General features: G+C 44.0%; 1 long non-coding RNA gene across 1 annotated transcript; it reads left to right on the top strand.

Annotated features, from left to right (window-relative positions):
* The first annotated feature begins 8486 nt into the window (after window positions 1–8486).
* Window positions 8487–20327, top strand: LOC119372230 (uncharacterized). The gene is made up of 4 exons (XR_005179476.2): window positions 8487–8976; window positions 10887–10956; window positions 14772–14830; window positions 19916–20327. It is a non-coding gene; the product is annotated as an uncharacterized LOC119372230 (long non-coding RNA).
* The last annotated feature ends 1124 nt before the right edge of the window (window positions 20328–21451 follow it).

Raw genomic sequence — 21451 nt, 5'->3', positions numbered from 1 at the left:
GAAGAACACAGCGCTGTGAGATCCGTCATGGAGATTCTTGCGGTGCTGTTGTCTTGCTTCAGTGTTCACTCGGGCGAGCTGGCGACAGTGCAGGATGCAGAACACATATTGTTCAGTGGAGGATGCAGATGGAGTGACAGGGGCGGTCAAGAAAGAGACGTCAAGGAGGGAAGATGGTGATCGGCCATAATATTTATTAAAGAGAGGACTAGACACGCTGTTTATGTACCCCAGGGCTTCAACACGAAAGCGTGGTGGACGCTATATTGAACTCACCAGGAAAAAGTGGGAAATTGCGGTCGGGTGCACTGTTTTCGCGCACTCAATTGCCGTGAAACAATTGTGTTTTAGCTAACTACTCTTAATCATCTTTTAGTAGTCTCTGAACCACGCGAACTTTAGCCTCCGAGAGCCGTGAGAACATCTGAAGTTGAGAATGCGAACGTTTCATGCTGACGTTTAGCGATCCCTGTAGACAGAAACAAGACTGATGCATGAGTGACCAGAGCTGCCTCCGAAACATCTAGTCTATATATATATATATATATATATATATATATATATATATATATATATATATATATATATATATATATATATATATATATACATATATATATATATATATATATATATATATATATATATATATATATATATATATATATATATATATATATATATATATATATATATATATATATATACGCCTTTTATACAAAAACTTGTGGAATAACGTTAGTTTGCCTGGCATTGCTTTTCCTTCATGTGTTTGCGCACGGTGAGCCTTGTTGTACACTACCTCAAAAGCAAAAATTAGCCAAGAGCGTTGCGATCGTATGGCCGTCTCTGCTCATTGTTTTGTTTCCCTTACGTCTTCCCAGTGTGCTTTGTCCATAATAAAGTGCTAGGGCAGACTAACAAATTGTCGAATAAAGTGGTGTACATATGGCTAGCAAACCACTGGCGACCATGAGTAAAAAGCTCGTAGTGTGAAGCGGTCACTGCGCGCGCAATTTACTTTTTTTTATTACTCTTAATTTTTGCTTGCGTGATGCTATTTTCGATTACCTGTGAGAATAAGATTTTCGTTCTTTCCTTGTGCGTGTTCGTTTTGCGCGTTTTTACGCACGCACCAACGTTCTCGAACTCCATCACCGGATCAAAGCCACGCTGATGCCGTTTCACACGTGATTGTTTTACGTTCTATTGTTGCTCCAGCACTAACACAACGCTTAAAGATGGATAAGCTCCATTCCGCACCGCACTGTAAACATTAAGTAGACTTCAAGTGCCCTGTGTGGAAACTCAGCGCAAGAAACTACAGCGCGTAGCAGACGCCCCTCGCTTTACGCGCGCTTCCAAGAGCGCGGAAGGCCCACGTGTACTAGAGTCACTGGAAAATCAGAGTACCGCAAAAGTAGGCTGCACGCGGGCAACATTGGGTGGCGGCGGCCATGTCCCTTCCAGACCGTCCGGCGCGTTGCTAGCGTGTGTTGAGAAGTGACCGATCATTTCGCCTCAGTGCCGTGTTACGCTCTGCAGAACGGCATTATGTGTGTGTGTGTTCCTTCAAGAGGATATTAGAAGTTATTTCGAGTCATCGACAGGTATGGATCGACTGCGCGGTTAGCGGTGTAACTAATGAAACGTACGGCGAATGTTGCCATGTGCTCGCAAACTCTCTTCATGGCTTCATCGGTCTCTTTTCGTGTCACGCCCGGGCGTGTTCGCTAGGTCCGGATCTGTAAACATAGTTGCATTATCGCAGTGACATCGTGCGAGATGTCATTTACTTCGACATCTGGTGCATCTTGACTGTTTGCGCTAGCTTTGCAGTCGGTGTTCAGGTTCACTGCGCTCGATAACGTTATCCAACAACATCGAGAACATTCAACATTGCGTCCTTCGACTGATCGCTGACACATAGCTTGCTTGCGCACCATGCTTGCTGTTCAACTGGTTGATATGTGTAATAGAAGTTGTGTGTGTACGGTAATTGGAAGTTTTGCGCGACGTCTTGATTCGGAACGCCAGCAGCCGAACGCACGGGCGAATCGGCGTGCGTTAGGTAAGGTGCATTTTATCTTGGGATACGTAGAAAATAGGCCATCAGAAATGATTGACATCACTAAATTGTTTCATTTCCTATTTCTTGTCTCCTTAATATTCCTAACGTTGCAATGAATTTGCAAATATTTTGCTGTGTTCCGACAAACAGTTCTTTTTTTGGCGTTGCCAGCGCGGAAACAGCTGGGGTTCGGTTTCTGCACTGCTGCACTTTTTTTTTTCATAATGGACTCTTATTAAAACTTCCTCGGCATGGTGCTTTATGTTCTTTCGATCAGAAATAGCACATCCCGGAATTTTTAAAGCGCATACTACTGCAACACAGTATGTATATAGACCTAGGGCTCGCATCATAAAATCGACTCCCTCAATGCGTGGGATCTGCTTTAATTTTTTGTTTTGCTCTGAGCATTTCTCACCCACTATACAGTATTTTAAGGGTACGCTCGGCGCAATGCAGCATTAGTAGCATTTTTTTGCAACAAATTTAAAAATACGCTTGATAACATTGCCTTACACCAAGTTTATCAACAGAGTTCCACGCTTCTGTTTTGTGCAATGCCAAATGATCATGCCACAATTGACTTCAAGGTATACCAGTAAACAGTTATTATTTTAATAACTCTTGGATTTCGCTCTCGTGCGTGACATGCTTATAACTCGGATAGCATGCGTAATCTGTGCAACAGATCGAGATATAAACAGCCGAGCAAATAGAAAGGTATGTAGTTTTCAATATCGCTGGCCATAGCGAACCGAAAAGGTGAAGTATCCTGTCGCATAAGATCTTTTCCAGCAAAGTTAGTGTAGTTCACTGCAGGAAGGAGTGTTATTCGAGGGGGGCGAATTCGTTCGGGCCCACTATGCAGCCACGTAGAACGGCGCTCTTTGACATTAATTTTTCCCACACAGCAAACAAGATTCCCAGAGTAGCTCACCAGTAACGTTCGATTGATGGTGAGCTACTCTTTTCTGGCATCTGCATGCAGTGGCATAGCCAGGGTTGGCACACCGGGCCCGTGCCCCCCCCCCCCCCGAAAATAATGTCTGCTTACGCCCCTGTCTGCATGACGCGTTTAAAAAAGCGACGAAGTACTTCTGGGAACCGTGGTACTGCTAAATATCCTGCCACGCTCTGCATTGAACGCGCCTGCACCAAAAGCGCTTGGAAGGGATATGGCGGCGAGAGGTCACGTGATGCGAGCAAGGAGGTTTAAAAAAAATTCTGGAGTGGAAGCTGTCGCAACGCCTTGCCAGCACAAGTGAAGCCAGCTTTTGCCCACCAAAGAGCTCGGAAACATGCTCTTTTCTGGTGGTGCCTACTAAGAGATCAAATGGCTTTGATCTGTTAGTATAAATACTACGTTAATTATAAAATAAAAGACAGTTGTTGCCGACAAAAGTAACCCGTCGAGTGGAGTATTGGCGATTGATCTTCAATAAAATTTGCCATGACTTTGAGGCTTACTGAAAAAAAAACTAGTAACACAAAGACACGCTTGGAGCAGTATGTGACCCGTAAAAGTTGCCGTATTAAACTCGTCTGGCGTGTGTGGAGAACGCTCGCTTTCCTTCGGCAAACGCCGATGATTTATCGTGCCCCTACTAAGATGGCGGCCGCAGCCGCCAGCTTTTGGTGGGCACAGCTTCACTCTTGCGCAATAATCGCCACTCCAGCATTTTTTTAAACCTCCTCCCTATTGAAAATCCCAGCATTGCCCATCATAAAATTTATGATGGAAATGGTGGAAATTCTGGTGGGTATGATGGACAACGTGGTGTACATGGTGGGAGTAATGGTGGACATCGTGGGACCCTTGGTGGGCGTGCTGGGAAAGTTGGTGGTTTGGTGGACACTCGGTGGGCATAATGGGTAGGTGGTGGAGACACAAAGTTGGTGGGTGGTGGAACAATTGGTGGGTGTGCTGGGTGGATGCAGGGATGCTTCGTGTTTGGTGGGAGACCCGGTGGGCAAAGTGGGTGGGTGGTGGCATACTTGGAGATGTGCCGGGTGGATGCTGGGTGCAATAGATTTGATAATAGAAACATGAGGAGCCTGTGTCGATGGACACGTACGTTGGTGATTATGGATGCTTCGTGATCAGCTGCATTTATGATGCATAGAAGTACTCATCCGAGAAAACTACCGAATTGTTATGATACAACTTTGAACCCTAGGACATTGTGCATCAACTGTCAACGCGCATCTATAGGTGTTTCCTTGCAGGGGCGTAGCCAGGGGGGGGGGGGTTGGGGGTTCAACCCCCCCCTCCCCCCGAAATTTTTCAATATTGCATGTGTATATACAAACGCACGCACGAACATATATAAAGTATGGTTGAACCCCCCCCCCCTCCCCCGAAAAAAATTTCTGGCTACGCCCGTTTCCTTGCATTGAAAATGGAAGTGAGAAGAGTTCACTTCTGAACCAACGAGCGAGAGGCAAGCGCTGCACATGACATTTAACTGACGAAAAACAAGCAACTCGATCGACCGCTAGCGTATTGGTTCGTATTGTTAGCTCGGCGGTGCACTTGCACGAGTACATCTTTATTACTTGCTCGGCTCCTTACCGTGTTTCAAGAACACACTTTATCCTCAGCAGCCCCCTTTAGACAACTTTACGAAAAGGAAGCCTCCGTAAGGTAGATTTCGAAGTACCTAAGGCTTACGCTATCCAGCATGGCGATATGTGTGTATTTGCGTACAATGCACGACATCCGCAACAATAAAAAGAAAAAAAAAAGCTTCGAAGCAATGTGCGAGCAATCACACGTATCGTATTTCATCGAGGTTACATATCACGCGTGGAAAGGCGATGAAGCTGGCACGATTGAGCCACAATTTGAACAAACATCAGGAGCCTCAGTATCGGCAAAATGCTGCTGTCTTCGCTCCTCGAAAGTAGCAAGATGCGAAAACGGAGCTCACCGGTCGTAAACGCTTCTTCCGTGTGGTCAGCCTTTCGATTTCTTTGGAATAATCCCAACTAGTCCGCTGGTAGTCCTCGGTGCGTAAATCTAACGGCAAAAGTGCTAACACCGACCGAAGTAAATAAACACAAGTAAGGAAATGAGAAACCCTTACCCATTTATTAGAATAAAGCTGAATTAGGACACATTCAGAAGGAGGTAATATTCACCACACAGGCACATCGTTCACGCGCATTCACTTCGGTTCGCACAGACCGTCCGTTTCTCTACCGCTTGTCGGCCGCGAGAACGGCCAGAACACGGCCACACAACACGTCTCTTCCTCCACATAACCACAAACAACAACACGGGGACATTACGGGAATTCAGCCTTGAGACGTCCCCCTTTCCCGTGAGGACGCAAGCCGAATGGAGGGAAACAGGCGGGAGCCCGGGCTCAACGAGGGGACCGCACACAACGCCCTTCACTTTGTTATAGCTTACGAATGCAAACGTAAGTACCGTGCAACCACCAGCACAAACACGTGCATTGAACGTACACAAATGAAACGACGGGAAATTTAGCAAACACGTTATTGTGACGGCTAGTGTTTAGCCGAAAAGAAAGTTTAGCCAACAAGAGTCAGCGAGTCGGCAACGCTAGCAACGCGCAAAATGCCCGTCTGACACTAGCGGTATTTGCTTTCAGTAGCTTAAATGCGCACTTGATTTAACCTTTTGTTGTAGGATTAAGTTATACGCGCATGAATGGATGATTTCAATCGTAAAAACGTGCATAGCTTCGCTCCCATAACAGTCACTAATACGGATAAGGGCGTCTTTCGTTAGGTGCCCTTAAAATGTCCTAAGGTGGGTCTTTGAAAGGTCGCTTTACCTTTTCTTTCACTTTACCTGAAGTTCTCCTTACGAAAGGCCGCCTTTAGGCGTAAGGAAAGAAATGTTTGTGATTACGAGTGGGAGCTGCAAGTATAACCACTAGCAGCTCGCGATTGACGACTATGAAGTCTAAGCAACAGTTCGAAATAAGGCAACAATTTCGTGCAGTGCGTTCACATCATCCCAATATTAAGATTTCCCACGGCGCATATGTCATCAAAAAGTTATGTTGGAGTAACGTGTGCCCTTCGCGCGAAGGGCACGTGACGGCACTGGTGAAACAGTGAGAGCGCCCAAGGCACAACGCGAAGCGGCAGACATATGCTGCTTTACCCATGCATTTACAGCGGACACAATTCTTCATAACTTCCTTCTGGCAGCTGTGCCACAATTTCCTAATGCATGTTGCACGAACGATGTGATTTCGTGCATTAAGAAACGGCACAAAAATGCATCGCACAGCACATTTGCACTGCGTACTACGTGCACCCGTGGGCACCGAGATGAAAACGTTTCCGTGTATTTTGAACCACGTATACAACTCGCGAAAAACGCAATCACGGTTAGTTACCTTTTGTATTGTGCTTCCGCGTGATGGGTATGCTATGTCAACGCCCCGCTATAGGGAACCCAAGCTCAAGTTTGCGGCGCGACGACAGCGCCGCGCCAGCCGCGCTGCGGCTCTGTCGGACAACACTGAACCGTCGCGCGGCCGACTCAGCCCCTTTCACGGTAGCGGTAGCGCACGTGCGCTCGCGTTCTTCTCTCGGTGCGGGTAACTGTGGGGCCGTCAGCTCGGCACGTTGAACCGAGAGGCTTGCTGTGCGAAGCTGCGCATTTCCACGATGGCAGAAGCGACCCCGCGGAAGCGCAAGCGTGTTCCGAAGTATTGCGCTTTAGTGGCCAGCCACAACAGTGCAGACAAGGCACACGATTCACGTGTTAAACTGTATCGGTTCCCGGGCGTGTCGCACGAGAAATAAAGGCGGCAAGCGTGGATAGCTGACAGCCCTGTCTCGCCTTCTATTTTGGCTGTCTGAGTTCATCGCTTTCGTTCGTTCCGACTACCTGAATCGGTAAGTAACGGGGCGCATGCACGCAGCGACTACAGTAATGATTACTCGCTGTCTTCTCGCATTGTTAAAGTCCAGTTACGGTTGTAGGTGAAGCAACTTTGTGTTTTGATTCCCTGTGCTCGTGAGACCTACCCGTCGTTGTTGAACGTTCACATTCGCGTTATACCGTTAGCGTTGCGCGGTTGGTTGAATTCAACTGAACTCCGCACATTGTCAGAAGTTCGGCGCCTGCATTTCACGCGTCGGGAAGGCTGCTTTATCACGCCGGAACGGACGTCTGTGCATTCTGAGCAAGCTTTGACATCGTTCTGCAGGTTTGCTTTGTTTTTGTCACTTTATTGGGGTGATATATATTTAAGCCGCTAAATATAACTGGCACTTCATACATGCTTTGCAACTGCAACCTTGAATTAACCACCTTCTGACTTTGTGCGATTTTCTAGCCGCGTTCACGCAACAGGTTTTATACGCCTGCCAAGTCGGTATCATAAAAAGAGACTGCAAGCATGACGCGAGAGCCGAAAAAACGAGGCGCGCAGTTCATCTTGCTTCACAGGGGTTGAAGCTCAGCTAGCTGCCTCGCGTCTTAATCGGCGGGTGATTCTCCAGCGGCACGGAGGACTTGACTCTAACCTTCTCAGGAAGCAGTGCCATGGCCGTATAATCTTTTTTTCGCACGCCGCAAACGTTCACGAAAGTACACGGCTGCTACTGTAAGCATGCCATATCAAAACAACAATCATATGATTCGTAGTCCACGCCGCAGAACATCGATAGCGTGTACGGCTTCATTTCGGAGTGCATGTGGACCATTATTCATCTTTAACGTGACAGAATGAGACTTACCTCGAGGTATACGTCCTACACGGTGTAATCGCGACTTGGGAAATGCATTTCGCTTTGAGTCGGGCGTGGTTGTCGTCGATCGTCTGCTCTTCACCGTTAACGTGATTGACGAGCTTTCCTCACTTTATCAAGTTCGCTTTGCGGAAGTGCCAGTCAAGCTTGAAGATCCTTTTGAAGCCGCACTGCACGCGGTACATTGTGAGACGCCGCAAGTGCACCGCGAGAACTCTGCACGTGCCCCGCGATGAAGCAAAACGCATTGAGCTGCACCAAGCGAGAAGCAATGAACCAAATGGTTCAGAGCAGACTCGCTTTTGTATTAATAAATGAAGTTAAGGCTGAAGGTAAACATTCATTAAGCTGCGGATGTAATTACATGACAAAATGTTCGTGAATGCATGATGTGCATTTTCACATCGCAGTCAAAGACCGACCTCCCCTGAACAACTTCACTAACTATTCCGCTAGATCTGCATAAATTGCTGTAAATTTCAATGACAGATTGATGAGACAAATATATAAGATAGCGCATTTCCTTCTTGCAGCGTTAGCACTCGCGTTTGAGCTATTTGTAGCAACGTACACACGATTTTTCTGTTCATATGTCGATACCGAAACTGAAACTGAGGTGGTGGCGGCGTGGTGGCGCTTGTGTCGCCAACATCGCCCTGTCGCTTTTTTTTTTCTTTCCAAACATGGCGGCGTCCTGCATTTCGTGTGTGCGTCGTAGTGTCGAGTTTTGTTCATGCGGTCGACCTTTACTGCGTTACCTCGCATTGTGTGTTGTGTGTTGCGGTTACTGACGTAAGCGCAAGTTCTTCACTGAGTATGATCCGCGGCACCGTGCAAATAGTCACCAGATGCCGGCCGTGCGACTCCGTTCTCTGCGACTCCTTTGTTCGGTGTGATCGAGGGACGTGATTCTTAGCTTTGGAGACCCTCTTTACACCGTGCCCTCTTCAAACGTTTCCACACATCAGTGAGTAGCAGCACCGCAATCTTTACTCGACGGCACGCTCCGTGGGCCTAGAAAATGCCTTGACGGTCGAGCACTTCGGGAGCTATACCGGCGGACAGCCGGATGCGGGTAGCTTGGACGTTCCTTGCTCTGCGCATCGCTTGAAAACCGGCGGTCATCCTGCAGTGCACGCTTCCAGCGTGCTTTCTTGCCAGAGGTAAGTGATTTTGAATGTTACGCTTCGTACGTTGTCAGTCGTTCTTATTGTAGTATGCGTTGTCGCTGAAGGAAATCGCATAACTTGTTGGTACCACATATCGTTGTTGTGTGCATGGTGCTTGCGCACGACGTTTGTCCAAGAGCGTAGTCAGTAGTTATATAAAGTTTTGGTAATTAGCTCGTGCGCACGCACTGCGCTATGTTAAAATTTGCTGAAAGGAGACATTTTTCTCAGACACACCATCGTCATGTGTTTTATGCGTGCAGTTTACACTTGTCAACTTACTTGGGGTAAAGCAATGAAATCGAAGCTTGATTTATTTCTTTCTTTTGAAGGAACTCTAAAGGAATGATCTCCAGCCACCGTGTTGAGCCATGAGCCGTGAATCAGTACAGTGGGAGAAATAAAGTGTATGTAGGGATATTTTCTTTAGGCGTGCATTTTGTGCGTCCTTAAGTAACGTGACCGTCAAAAGCGTTTAGGTTAGCACTCTTGGACATTGTTTGTCGTCTTTTAAGCAATAGCTAAGGTGGATTTGCTAAAGCAATTTTGCAGCATGACACTGTATTTAGTTTAGTCAGTTTGACCCATTTTTATGCGTGTTGACCTAATTTGGCAAGGCGTACTCTCATCTGAATTTGCTATTGCTTTCGGCACTGTATGTGCGTTCGTGCATTGCAGTTACCTGTGACAGTGGTATTACGTGCAAAATTCGTGAGCACGGGGTGTTGCTGGCACCCCGTGTTCATGAATTTTTCATCTCTTCCAGCTCCCATCTTACCCTCAACTTCTGCCTTTATTGGATTGGTATTACTTGTTTCCTAACTTCTGCAGCTGTATAGCTTGTGGTAAGCACTCATCACTGTGTTTATGTGCTAGTGCGTTTATGTAAAACCATTCATACACTATTCGCGCTCTACTGGTGGAGCGATAGGTGGACTGCAGTTTTCCATGACGCTGGTAAGTATCATAAAGCACCACTTAAACAGCGCTGTAATCGTACCCACAAACTAGAGCTCAGGCTCTGTTACGGCACCATAAATCTTATTTGCTAAAGTATGCTAAATTGCGTAAAGTATGCTATAAATGTGGTTGCACATTGTGTATGTTGCTAAGGGCACAAACAAGCCACCCTGCATCTAAGGTAGATAATATGGCACTCACATGGCTTGTTTCGTTGAGCGTGCAACGTGGCATAGACCAGGAATGAAGCGCCGTGTCATCGAATTCTTTCCTCACCTATGCCGTGCTGCACGTTCAGCTGAATATGATAACGTAGCAACTCGCCCAACTTCCCGTGTTAATCCACTGACATGGCACAGTGAAACACTGGCATGCGGAGCTTTGTTGGATGTAAAAAGACATGTAGACCACAGAAATTCTGCAAAAACTCAGCAATTTTCATCAAGCACAAAGTGTATTTCTCATAAATTATGTTGAAGGCAGCAAAGCACATGCTGTTGACATTCATTCAGTAGAATCCATGGGAAAGTGTATTGAGCAATAATCACATGTACGATGAGGCTTTAAAAATTTCAGATAACATTTATTCACATTTTCTTAGATGGGTAATTGTGGAATGCCCATTATAGCATGTGGCTGACAAGGATGTGTGTTATTAGTGAAATATATTGACCTCCCTCATATTATTTTCTGTCTAACACATAAGCTAATCAGTGCATAATGTGTTCCATGATGAACGAAGTTAAAAATATCCCTGTATTTGTCAGTCCCAATTATTATTCAGTGCATGGTTTGCGTGAGACCATGCCTGCTTGGCATAACCTCTGAGTTGACTGGTAACAGCCTTATTACACAACCTTCTCTCAAAGCCTGTCCTACCAGATTTCTTTGGCAACAAACCAGACCAAATTCTTGGCAATGCTTTAACAAAGAAATTGTTGCAGCCACCTCCCCTGCTGGTGATGACCATATGCAGCCAATGCTGATGTGAACCCGAGTGATTAACAAATGCAGGTAGGTCACAGCTCTGCTGTAAACAATTTTGACATTATTGTTATCACAGATCAAACTTGCGATTTATGTGTGACTACTCACATGTGGTGAGGTTCAATAAGTTTCATCTGCTACGCGCGAACATAGGAACATGTAGGAGTGGTAATGTGGAGTAGGAATCTTCTATAATACATAGGACATATGTGCCACACATCAACATCAAATTTAAAATGCATTTAGATCTGAAGCTGCTCAATACTAAAGTGTGTCGTTTCATTTCTAGGTCTAGTTTAATCTATAACAACAACAACCTATATCAGGCACCAAAACAGCCAAATTTGTCAAGTCTAGAAACCGGTTACATTGTTGTGTTGCTGTTCCGTGTATTCCTGTGTATCAAGGATTATTCCTGTTTCCATTTGCATGTTTAGTAATGGCACCGCCCATAATTCCTGCACTGATTCAAGGAAATAGGGCCACATTCAGGCAATTTGGCTTTCATGTATACAACCTTGTACAGCAAAGAGATTTGTGTGTTATTGCTAGAGGGTCATGATGAAGATAGCACAGAATACCACACACAAATACACACCATGCAGGGGCCTAGCCAGAAAATTTGTTAATGGTAGCGGCCTTGCTATACTTCATGTTTTTTTGTGCATGTGTTCGTATGTGTGTGTGCGTTTATATGAACATGCAGCATTTCTAAATTTTGAGGGAGCTTGAAATCCCTCATCCAGTTATGACAATCACGCCATGACTTGTGATGTTTTGTGCAATATTTCATTCTTTTTTGCTGTTTTCATTTCAACATGTGTGAACGTTCCTGGAGCACCATTTTGAAGCTTTCCTACATATTCAAAGTTAGGTGGTGTTCTCACGGCGCTCTTTTTTATAATGCTACAGCACTTTTGGGCAATACAAGAAGCACAATTACACACACTATTGACCCTTGTAACATTTTCCTTCTCATTGTGAACCAAGTAGGCCTGCAATCAATCCTTGCTTTTGTTGTTGCATTGAACGTTACACATGGCTCTGAACATTCTCTCCTAGAGTTGAATTTTCGTGGTACTTTGGCGACACCTCATGCCAGCGAGAGATACCCGTGGCATAAATGCATTTGTTGCAGATAGGCACACAAAAGCAATGCTTCCTGAGGCGTACAGTGCCTATCCATACTTTGTACACACATCTTCAAAGCCATATGATTTTGGTCATGAATGCCAAGTGGAACACGACAAAGAGATTCCTCCTATTGCGGTCTCCCTGGTACCAGTGAGTGGCACCATGGTGAATGTTACCATACTATGAACTTCTTTAGCGCCGAAATTCGATCAAGGATGGAGATACCCTGTTAGAATCTATACCAGCCAGGCTAAACTTTTTTTAATGCATTGAGTGACACGTGCCAAGGGATGTGGATTTGTTGAGTTTGACATCCCAGAAATTAACAGTAGCACATTTGTTCTTATAAAATGGTATTTTCGGTGGCCTCGAACCAAGCATTGCTGAGAAAACACATTCCACAAATACACAGCAGCAATGCACAGCAGGGTGATTCCACGAGAGATCAAACATGCCTGTCTGGTCGATATTTTTGTTTTGCCTGGGTTTTTTGTGTTATGTGGGCACACTCAAAGTGCAGTGAACCGAACATTTTATTTCCAAGAAACGCTCCCAGAGTGGCAAAAAAATACTTGAAGGTGGCGGTGCGGGCCTCTTGTTTTTGCTCACGGCAATGTTTTCGGATTTCACGGCAGAATTTAACGCGAACTATGAATGACGTGTTGAAAATTTTTTTCCTGGTTTTAAAATGCAATACTGTGAATTATATCCATGCATTTTTTATGCCGTTCTCAAAAGGAAGAAAATGTGAAAAAAATGGCAAACACGGTCGAAATAAAAAAAGTGTGCTAAGCTTGAGGCACCTTGGCGCCTTTCCTATTTCAAACAGAAATTTCAAAACAGTGTAAATATGGAAAAGAACCTTTGCAACATTAATATGGAAGATCATTTTTTTACGGGCAATGCAAAAAAAGAAAAAAATAGTTAAAGAAGCGAGTTTTTCAAAAAATAAAAAATCCGGTCTGAATTTTGACGACAATTTTTTATTGAAGAGCGCTTCTGTCAATGAACACACAGTTTTAATATCATATGTCCTCATTTGCTTTGTTCACGAGATATAACGGTTTAAAATGACCCTTGCTGTGTGTGGTCACTTTAGTGCGACTGATGGTTATCAGCTTGCATTGTGCATAAATCTCAGTTTTAATTACTCTGATGCAGCAAAACCATGCTCTGGTGGCTGTTCGTCAAGAAAAATATGTTCTCAGATTTTATTGGTGCCTAGCGTATGCAAAAGTGGGCTGCTGCCGCCCTCTAGAAGGTGAATAGGACTCTTTGTGGAACAATTTGGAGTCAGTAACTATCAATTTTTAAGTAGTGTCAAAACAATCCAACAATTTCAGCTTTATGAGAATGCACATTCAGGCACTGCAGGAATGACCATTCTTTTAAGATATGGTGTCATTTTTATAGGCTAAGCGATGAGTCACTCACACACATTGCCTTGTGCCATATGGTGCATCACTACAATTTTCCTTCTTGTGTTGTATTTTTTAGAAATCTGCTAAAAGGAGAGGGCAAGCAAACGTGTTACAATGAGCAACAGCTGTAACCTTCTTTTACACTCTTTTTATGAAACTCGCTCTGTTATTGAAATGTTGCATTATTTGAATAGCTACTCAGCCAGACATGATGAATGCACATTAGCTTGTGTGCTTATTAGTGTCCGGATTCTTCAAAATATAAAAACAAAAAAAATGTATATTCTACAGAAAAGGCCGTCAATAGGTGCATCACATATACTTCATTTTGCCCATCAAAACAACATGTCTTTTGCGACTCACTTCTGCGGAATCTGTGTGGATGAAGCGTAATAATGAAAGACAGTTTTCTCGTTCAAAAAAAGTTATGTTTGTCTAGATAATTGTGCCTTGCATTTTTTTTGCTCATATTTGTTAACCACATTTGCATGCTTGCAGTGCACAACTCAATCAGTAGTGTGCTTGATTGGGACTGCACTGGTTGGTGCAATATAAAAGGCAATAAAACAGCATTAGACAGGATGTGAAGATGACACACACGCCACTAGGAAACAAGGCAGTCAGAGCCAATGTGAACACTTTTCTAGGTCTTTGGCCTAAAATGAAGTATATGCAATAGCAACCTCCTCTCTACTAATACATATAAGCCAACGCAAAGAAAACTGGTGGCGTGGCCGACGTATCATTTTATTTTGCACTTCTTTGTTGACTATGTCATTGCACTGTCGTAAGCAGCTATCTTGGCAAGGGGGTTTAATAAAACTGTTCACCATGCTCGTCAACTTTGTCTCGGGTATTTAGCCGGGAGAGAGCGATAGCTTGAGCCATTTTCACAGCTGATTGGGGAAGTCATGTATGTACTGTTGATCATCATTCAAAGCCGCATAACCTTTATATGTCATCGACGTTTGTAAATATTAATCGTCTCACAGTTCCAGATGAAGTGCATTTATAAAGTTTTTTGCCCAGGTATTGTTATAAAAGTTGCATGCAGAAAACCTAGTAGGTAACAGCCAAAATGCATTCTCACACACTGACGATGCATCTTGTCAAATTTACTTATGTTTGTAGCTTGTGGATGCTTCAAGAATTATTTCTTGGAAACTTTTTAAAATATCTGACTAGCAGCTTATACGAGCTCGTGCTTTTTAACCTATATGCATTTTTATAGTAAAAACATTATTTGTATTGTTTTGTTTAATATTTTGTATTGCGTTTTTGCTCTAGATCTGCAAAGGAGCTGTCCTGAGGCACCATGCTTACTCAAGTCATGCAGCGAGAGTCAGGTAAGTGTTATGTTTCACCTTCCTGCAGCTGTGTTCGTGGTTCACTTGCAAAACTGTCATATTTTCATGAATTGGCAATGTGGGGACATTTTCTTCAAGACTGCGGTTGAGCAGCAAATGGTCGTGCCACTTTTCACCATCCTAAATTAAGGTAGGCATGCAAACACGGGCACAAGAGAGAAATCGGGACAACAGAATTGCTGACTAACAGCTGAATAAATGCAGAGCGGCTGAAAAGAAGGTAGACACAGACACTTACCTGCACACGGGCATGGTGTGACACTTATTAATCTGGCAGATGTGGGGCTTTACGTGAGAGAAATGTGTAGGCATTTGATTCATTCTTTATACAAGTTATTCGACGGCTGCCTCAACATGCACTTCCACTGGTATTAATGTGCCAGGCATATCGATACTAGCGAATAGTAGCTTGCATTCATCGAATTTTGGTGTGCATATACACCCTCGACAATGCAAAAATAAGTGTGGTAGCCACTGGTTTACGACCTCTTACGTTCCGTTAATCTCTGAATAACACAGCAGCCCATCTGTCCTATGTAGAAACAGCCACAGCTACAAAGAACTTTATAAACAAGAGCTACACAGCAATCAGTAAACTAGTGGGTGTGTCTTGCAAAAAAATATTTGAGTCTGCCTTTTGTCTATTCCCTGCTCATTATTTCTCAGTACAGTGGCGCAAATCTTACCTGGCCCATTGGCAGCCTTAAGGGCAACATTAATGCCTTATCTACTTCCCACTTTCTTTAGCCTATGAGATAATCACTGAATGTAAGGAACACCTAAGACACGCTTGTTGCTATTGCTTTCTGCAACCACATTCAGACGTAGCAAAATGTGCTTCTTTAAACATTGAGCTACCGAGGCTACTACAACGCAAGAATGACCTACATCTAATAGATGCCTAACCAGTTCATTAAAGCTGGTGCTCATTGTGTTCACACAGGACTTGGTGAGAAAATACTTATGGCATGACACAGCAATGCCAGTACTATTCCTTAGAAACTTAGAATGCTTGGATGAGAAGTTGAACAGTAGTTTGGAAGATCTAGGAGCATACTGCCATCACACGTGGTTCCACAGAAACACTAAGGTAATGTCCTGCAATTGTACTATTCTGTCATTCTGAGCCAATTATTTAGTAAGGTTCAGCCCTCGTTCAATTACATGAAATTGTCTATTCACTGAGGTAACCGCGGTTTCAAGTTTATCACCGCTACAAAAAAATCAATCATGTAATTGTCCACGTAATGAAAAACCTCAATAATATATTTCCCTAAGGCCTCCTCTAAGCGATTGTCAACTGTGCTAAGGTATAAATCACTGAGAATTGGGGCATCTTTAAACCAATGCAAGTTCAATTCTGCGCATGTTACGATTACTTGATATTTTGTTGTGGTTACCAATTTGAATCCATGGTTACCTCAATGATTGAACAATTTGAGTTAAATGGAGGATGGCCGAAGTTTACTGAAATATTGCTTCAGAATGATAGTATACAAACTTTAGGCATTTCATTAACATTTCAGGAAAACCACGTTTGCTACCAGTATTCTTCTGGATCTTCAATACTGTTGTAAAACTTCAACTCCATGCATTCTAAGCTTAGAAAAAAACGCTATTTTCATGTCATGCTTTAACTCATCTCTCACCAGTCTGTACACAAAATGAAGGCCAGCTTTAACGCACAGGTTACGCGTCCATTAGATGCAGGTTATCCTCGTTTCGCAATAGCCACTGTCACTGAACTTTTAAAGAAGCCGACTGTGTCAGGTGCAAACATGGATGCAAAAATTAACTATAACAAGCGTGCCGTAGATATTCTTTACACTCATTGCTTATCTCACAGGCTAAAGAAAGTGGGAAGTGCATACAGTGTCAATGCTGTCTTTACGGCTGCCAATAAGCTACGTAAGATTTGCGCCACCTTGCAGAGAAAGAATAAACAGATAATAGACAAAACGTGCACTAACATTTGTTTTGTAGAACACACCAGCAAATTTACCAATTGCCGTACAGGTGTGGTATAATGTTTCTGTTCGCTGATGCTGCTTCTCCAAAGAGCAAATGGGCCGCTATGTTTACCAGAGATTAACTAAACATCAGGAGTCATAAACTGGAGGTTTACCATCTTATATAACCTTGCATTGTCGAGAGTGTAAGTGCAAGCCAAAATTCGATGAATGCGTAGTTTCATACAAGAGTGGAAATGTCAAAACCTGTAATGGTAGAAGCCTGGCATATCGATAGTAGTGGAACCGCATGTGTGAGCCAGCTGTCAGCTGACTTGCATGACGAAGAAATCAGATTCCTGAAGTGTTATCTCTCACGTAAAGCTCCAAGTGTGCCGGATTGATAAGTGTCTCCCTATCACGCAGATGCGTGTAAAGGTATTTGTGTCCACTTTCTTTTCCACCGCTGTATGCCTCTTCATTTGTTTGTTGGTGTTTGTGTTGACCCCACTTCTTGTGTCTGCGTTTGCATGCCTACCTTCGTTTCAAGATGAATCATTACCAATTTGTTCAGCTTTCTGTCATTCTAAATATTCTTCACCAGCTTTGAATAGGTTGAACATGAGTCCAGTATTGCCGTACGAACTGCGGAAATGGTGCCGAGCACATGTGGTAGCCTTTGAACTGCATGTGAAAGCCCGAGATTTCTGTTTCATCATTGCATGGCACTTATATTCATAAGTTCTAGCCAGCACATCAGCCCTCATCAAAAAGAGCACAGGAGAAATTTACCTATATACTTTCTAACTGCAAAGTAATCCAGATCTTGGAGTTTGTTTATAGTTCACAGTCAATCTGTTTGAAATGAATTGCACGGTTGACATGACCTCGGAACTTATACATTTGTGTGACATTTGTGCGAAGACATCATCCAGCCATCACGTCACTGTACATCCACAGTAAACAGGCAAAAATTCAACAAATGCACCTGTAAAGATCTGAAAGGTGTTCTGGAAAACACAGTAATGCCGAGGCTTTTTGTAAGAAATGTTGTCTGTATACATATCACTGATATTAAATGAAAGGGTGGCAGGATTGCATTGTCACACAAAAGTATGGCATATGTATGGGTTCTAATGTTGTGTAAACTTGGTGATGTTTAAGAATGGTCGACGAAGTATACGTTCTGGTTGATCATTTAATACACTAGACAAGAACGAAGAAGAGACCAAAACAACACCAGCAAAATTTCATTGATGAATCAGTACCACTTTGCCCAACTGTCAGTTCTGATGGTGCCCTGATTAGAATCTTTAGGTCAGTAGATGATTACCTTTTCTTTATTGAGTGCTGATGGTTCGAGGCTGCGGCAAATGCGCTCACTTTCTACGAAAAAAGTGATGCTAGTTTGAACGTCACGTCTGCTGTTCTGAGCAATGAATGCATTCAATTTGGGGACCCTAGCATATAGGTCAATGGCTGCTACACATGCTGGACATAAGCAGTCTGTTAGGCCATTTATATACTTCAGTAATTTTACCTTCATAGGTAAATTAGTAGAAGAGGAAATGAAGGCCAGTGTTTGACTTGTTGAATTTCATGCTAAAACTCAGCACATACATGTCAACATGACGTTGCGAATGTCACGTCTTTTATCGTATTTTGGCCACACTAGTTCGCTAAAATATTGTGAAACTTATGTTAAGATTTAGGTCTGTAGGAACACAATGTAAAGAATATTGCCCGTAGCAGGTGCTGGCAAAATCTGATGTCACGGAGAGCTCGTGCGGGAACATCTGTGCAGCGTCGCCTCGTGTATTTTCTTTTTGCGCATTGTCTTGCTTACCAATGCCAGAAAGCAGAGCTAGTTGGTAGGGATACATGATAAAAGATGGTAGGCATACAACACGGACACAAGAGAGAAGTTGGGACAACACAAACGCTGACTAACCTTATTCGGCTAGTTGGTTAGTCAGCATTTGTGTTGTCCCGACTTCTCTCTTGTGTTCATGTTTGCATGCCTACCGTCTTTCATGAATCGCCTACCAAGCATCTTCTCGTGTAACGAGTGATATCTTTGGTACTCTGAAGTTGTTTGCACTAAATGACAGAAATTCTTTTCTCTTTAAAATCCTTTTAACCCATTTCCTACCACAGACGATCTGAGTTCGTACACGGTTTGTACTGCTCCTAGTGAAGAACTGGGCTCGTCCATGCTGAAAGAAGCGTTTGGGTGCGCTGCAATTAAGATATTCTGATTCAGTTTGCTGCGTTGTCTTTGACTTACACAGATAGTGCAGTAAAAAATATAAAAACACGGTCAAAGCATGCATTTTATTGAGGACGGGCGGGATTCTGGCAACTTGAATTAGAAAAGGGCGTACGTGCGCGAGTGCTGGCAACAGCTTTGTTCAGTTTGTTCGCTTAAGTTTTGTGGAACGAAGAATATCAGTGCCCCTGCAAGTGTGGCAGCGACTACAGAGAATATTTTTTTCTGCATCCTCAGATTTGGATGACCGCCGAATCTCAACGTATCGACAGTGCACGGCAATAGTTGTAAAGAAACCCCCAACGTCACGACGCGTCCATGGCTTTTTTTATGGGCTGCTTGTCCCCGCACATTATTACTTTTTCATTCCAGACATTTTCTGCACTAAAGAATGAATAAAAATTAGGGCACCTTCTGTGTTGCAGGACAGTGAAGCCAATCTTCCGCATACTTTCAAAAAATATTTTTCTTTTATCTTGCGAATAAAGTGCCTTTAAATAGTTTTTAGTTGTTTCGGGATACGTGAAATCAAATGGGCAAAGAGTTGAACTTGCTTGCATATTTTTGTCAAAGATTGCTGGAATAAGAAATAGCAATATGGAGTCTCAAAGCGCACAGCAAGGACATCCGTTGACGTACTTTGTAGCTAATGGGGTTTGCACACCAGCCTTGGCAATGAACTACGTACTAGAACGTTACGGACATGTGGACTGATTACGTGCTGCCTTTTATTTGACTTGATACAGTTTAAGCTTTTGGTCAAAGTGATTGCAACTGGTTTCATTGATGTTATTGCTCCAAATTTAGCGAAAGCAGCTTATTTGTTTTTATTCAATTCTGTTGTAGCATGCCTGGAAAAGTACTTCAAAGCACACCCCATCTGGCTGACTGCACCACCTCAAGAAAACTGCCTTTCTCCCATCTGCAAGTTCCTAAGAAGTTACTTTATGAAGCAAGCCAGCAGGGCGTGCGTGTTAGGCATGGCAGCATGGAGAACAAATAAACATAAGTATTTGGTGCAAGATGCATTCATTGATTCCGTGCTGCATCAACATGTGGCTACATGCTTGGCCACGTGTAGACACAGCAAGTAAACTCGTTAACCTCAATGGTAAAAGGTTGTCTATAATCACGTTGAGAAGCGCGATGTCTTATTTTTGTAAGTAATTGCATAGCTCGACTTTGACTCAGGCGTCCAACACCCATCGTTATCTACCCATTATCTGCCCATCACCCAGCATGCACCCAGTATGTCCATCACCCACCGTGCAGCCATCATCTGTCCATTACCCAATATCCACCCACCATCCGTCCACCGTCTGTCCGTCACCCAGTATCCACCCACCATCCGTCCATCATCCACCATCTGTCCACCATCCGTCCATCACCCACCATCTGTCCACCATGCGTCCATCATTACCCAGTACCATAATCCACCAAGATGATGGGCAATGGGTCCCATCATGCCCACCATTGGGCAAATTTTCAATAGGGCTTGGATGCGAGTAAGCCAATCGCGTCGGCGGCGGAGCGCGGAAAGCAGATGCGATACTCTGAAATTTTTCCAGTGACTCTAACTTGTACGGAGCAGCAGCGACGTGGTGCGGGAGCTCACCGCAAAAGGCCCACGCGGGAGCCGGCGCTTTGGACACTCCCCCTAATCTAGGGCACTCTAACCGCTCTAACTACGTTAGTGTGCTAAGCTGTCACTGAATTGTGTTGCGGCCTTCCCACTTGTGGCCGCTCAAGGAAAGGGTCGGGCGGGTACAGGCAACGGACTGCGAATGGAGCCAACTCTACGAAGGTTCTCAAGTAAGGTCACTCGTTTTACTGACAAGAGTGGCACAAGTTTCCCTATCTTTTGCTTGTACTCTAGGAGACCAAGGTTCACACCAACACCATTTTGGAAAGTCCGGAGAAGACATCAATGAAAGAAGCACTGAACTATAAAATAGGAATTAGAATATTGAATCTTAAAGTCTCTATTTAGCCTAATTACGACGCCTTAAAGGTTAACAACTGCCTTACAAATAAGACGGAAGGCTTGCTAATTATGGACGTTTTTCGTGACGGAGTGTGGAAGATCAGACGCAGGTTCCAACAGAGACCCTGTGAAAGTGAGAAAGAGAGCGGGTGAACCTTTATTCAAAGGAAAGGGGGATCTTAGATCCTCTATGCCTGGGGTCCTACGTCCAGGTTCCACTGGCCTTGGCCGCCCGCAGGACTTGATCCAAGAGCGCGAGCTGCACTCCCGGGTTGCGTATATGAATTGCTGGCGCCGCAGCGCACGCGAGTAAGAAAAAAGAGAGAACGAGGAGGAAGCCAATGGTGGCCGCCGGGAGCTCTTATTCGCTATTGTTTCTCCTTTTTAGGTCACGTGAC

The sequence above is a fragment of the Rhipicephalus sanguineus genome, chromosome 10 (assembly GCF_013339695.2).
Source record: "Rhipicephalus sanguineus isolate Rsan-2018 chromosome 10, BIME_Rsan_1.4, whole genome shotgun sequence".
In the NCBI taxonomy this organism is placed as follows: Eukaryota; Metazoa; Arthropoda; class Arachnida; order Ixodida; family Ixodidae; genus Rhipicephalus; species Rhipicephalus sanguineus.
This window is presented reverse-complemented; position numbering and strand designations above follow the sequence as displayed.